This window comes from Lactuca virosa, chromosome 2, assembly GCF_052849685.1.
Source record: "Lactuca virosa cultivar CGN04683 chromosome 2, Lactuca_virosa_CGN04683_v6, whole genome shotgun sequence".
Classification (NCBI taxonomy): Eukaryota; Viridiplantae; Streptophyta; class Magnoliopsida; order Asterales; family Asteraceae; genus Lactuca; species Lactuca virosa.
Window position 1 is genome coordinate 210,599,215 of NC_136427.1, and position 3,733 is coordinate 210,602,947.

The window sequence follows — 3,733 nt, forward strand, 5'->3', positions numbered from 1 at the left end:
TAGAATCATTACAAGACAAAACACTAGTTTTCAAGTCAGAAACAAAAACATCAGATTTTGAAGCACAATTATTATCACTATTCTTTCCTGACTCCTGGTTTCCTTGACTTAGAGATATATCTGCATGGGAAGTAAAAATGTTAGTATCTATTTCCCTAGAACTACTTTCTGTGACATGTGCCGCTGGTTTACCATACACCATAAATGGTTCTCGGTTAACCTCTTCCTGAGTCAAAGGGACAACAGTGTAATTGTGATTAAATGGAGGCGGAACTTGATCATACCCTAAACCCTTCTGCTGGTTATTTTTAAATCGCAAACTATTTTCCATCATTGACGCAACTACTTCACTTGACACATCAAATTTTCAGAAATTAAAATCTGCATTTTCAAACTTAATATTCAGTGTGTCAAGCTCGGCAGTTGCAATGGCAAGTTGTTTTTTCGATAAAATTGTAGCTCTCACACTTATTGCTATAATCTTCCTGTAGTTTTCTAAAGTCATGAGTCTTGATTTCTAATTTTTCTTTTAGAGGTCTTTGGCCTTTTCTAAGGGTATAACCTTCATACTTAAGGTCCTCGTTCTCCCTTTTTATCAATTCAATTTGCTCATGTAAAAATTTAACAGTATCAATGCATGTTTGAGAGCAAGAAATTTGACTGACCTCATTTTTCTCAGGCTCAGGGGTAGTTTGAACCATGAACGCAAATTGTAATTCCATCATCTCCGCCTCTGGGTCCACTTCAGCTTCTCCTTCTGCAATGTAGTTGATTTGAGCAAGATGCGCATTTTCAGGTCCCGAGATGTTCAGGACCTGAATTTGGTCATCCCAGTCAAACGACTGAGCTACCACAGCAAGATTCGCGGTCTGGTTATTGGTGGTAGCTCCCCTGCTGCTACCCACTGACAACATTGTTCTTTCACTGTTCTCCCTCCTGTCAGGCTTTCGACAGTCTGTGGCAAAATGGCCAGGTTCATGGCAGTTAAAGCATCGAAGTTTGCCTTTGTTGAACCCCACCTTCTTCTCAGCATTCATTCCCTAATTATTTTTGCCCGTATTTTGGAGAACTGTTTGGCTCTGAACACCGCCATAGCAATTTGCCATGTGATGTCCATCTCCTCAACATCTTCGGGATGAATTTGATCCAAATTAGCAAAAGATAGTTGAGGAGGTAGCTCGCCAGCCATGAAGGCATTGTAGCAATTTACAAGACCGGTAGCAAGAGCCAAATTTTATTCATTTTCCTTGGGAGCAGTAGCTAAAACAGGTGCTTTTGAAGAGGAAGCAACTTGTGGATGAGCACTTTGTATGGATGGAATGGCATATGATGATGGTTGAGGAGCAGCAAAAGGTTGAACTTGTGGGGTAGTAAACATTTGACTTTGTGGTTGTGGAATAGCGAAAGCTTGACTTTGAGGAGTGGTAAAGGATGAAAGAGCATTGTTTGTAGAAATCCAAGTTTTGCAGTTGAGTACGAGTTCACATGATTGATCTCCCTCTGTTTGTCATCAAGATCACATGCTTTTATGATGGCCATGGTTTAAGCCAGACTAAGTCAGTGAAGATCTTTTGTTTTCTTGATGACAACAACATTCATATCCCATGCCTTTGGGAGAGAGTTAGGCAACTTCTTGTTGATTTCTGATCTTGGCATTGAGATACCGGCTGAACTCATCTCAGTGGTGAGTGTGATAAAACGTTGTAGTTGAGCTTCCAAAGTTTCTCCAAGAATGTGATTGAACATATTAAACTTCTGCCGCAACATGTCCTGACGGCTTTGCTTCATATCCTCACTTCCTTCATACACTTCGATTAAAGCTTCCCACAAATCTTTTGTTGAGTCAAATTCACGAAAACCTTGAGCAATCTCCAGGAATATGCCATCGTAAGTGTCGCAAGAGCCCTTTCTTGCTCTTCAATTTTCTCGAAATCCGCGTCTGTGTAATTTGCAAAATCTTTGTCGAGAACGGTTCCATTTGGAAGAGTGGTAGTGATTCTAACTGGACCTTTTAGAATATTGCGCCAAACTTTGAAATCCTTCATCTTGATGTATTTTTCCATTCGGTATTTCCATTCTGGGAATCCTTCTGCCGACGGCAAGCAACAAAAAGTTAGCAAACCACTGAAACATTTCTTGCAATTTGTTTTTGATAAAAAAAAGTTTTTTAAAATATTTTAAGTAAATGAGATATCATAAAAATAATTATAATATATAAATTATGAAACAAAAAGTTGACTTTGGATTGTATTATATATTAAGAAAAAACTAATAAATTAATTCTTTTAATGTTTTCTAATTTTACATATGTATAATATACTTTTATTTCGTAAATTAGGATTATATATATTTACCAAAAAAACATGGTTAAAAAGTAACGTATTTTAAAATTTTTAATTTTTTACAATTATTATTTTAAGTGTATTACACCTTGTAAGTGGATAATCGCTCTCCCACTTACAACTGTTGGATCTTCTTTAGATTAAATTGTAGCCCTTTAAACTCCCTATTTACGGTTATTTACTTATTTTAGGTTAGTTCTCTTCCATCTCCTGAAAGCTCGCAGGTCAGAGATGCCCTCTACACTCCCAACTTCTTCAACCTCCGTCACGTTCTTCAAACTCTTCTTATCCACATTCAACTCTCCCTATAACTCCATCTCCAACCGTCAGCTACCATCCCACGTTCCCCAAACTCCCTACTACTTCAACTTCAACTGTTCTCCACCGCCTCTATTTTACAGTTACTCACAAAGGTTCTCGTCCCATTGGAACGGAAGACACGACTCCGTCTTCAACTTCTCCCCATCTCACACGTTCCCTCCTCCACAGACCTTCTCTCTTCCACAGGTTCTTCAACCTCCGTTATAGCGCTTCCTCTCCTGTGTAGTCAATATACAGTTATTCTCACCGTTCTCTCACAAAACCCACACCCACACGAGAACATCCATTGTCGATCGCAACCACTGTTTCTTCCTTCTCAACGGTTCAGAAGAAGGCACCATAAGTTCTTCGTCATCTGAGGCCTGGGAAACCTCTTCAGTCTCCATCTCTTGCTTCTTTCTTTGAAAAAGAATCGACTCTCCTACTCTGCATCTTTGTATCCTTTCATAGAAGTTCACTCACCCTGTCTCTAAACCGAAATCGCAGTCGTTAGGTTAAAATCATCCCTAGATTAGTTATAAAAGGTGAGTTCACCAGTTTTATACGATTACTAAGATGTGGATTTGATTTACATTTGATAATTTTAGGAGTAATTACTTGTAGGGTATTAAACTGGTAATACCTTGATGCCCAAGACCAAACAAAGGATTTTTTTGCTATAAATCTCTATCTAAACTAACTAATACATGTCCTTATTTATACTAATGAAAGAAGTAATCTAAACCAATACGTAATATTTGTTAAGCAAGAAGACAACTTCCTAATCTAAATCAAATACTTAAAATAAAAAGGGTTTTCCCAAAATACCCATGCACTCATAAATCCGATTAACTCAGCAATCACCCCTTAATCGTATTGGTCATAACTCTCATTCACAACATCGTTTAATCACCATCTTTTCGAACCATCACGACTTTTACCGGACACCCGACCTCCACCTCAGTCACGTCCAAAGTCATCCGTACCCTTTTGATTGTTCACAACACACGTAACATGTAACATGGAATCTTATTGGATACATTCATTACAATCTAGACTTTTCCTGGATTCACGAGCTCTCCTCGGCCATA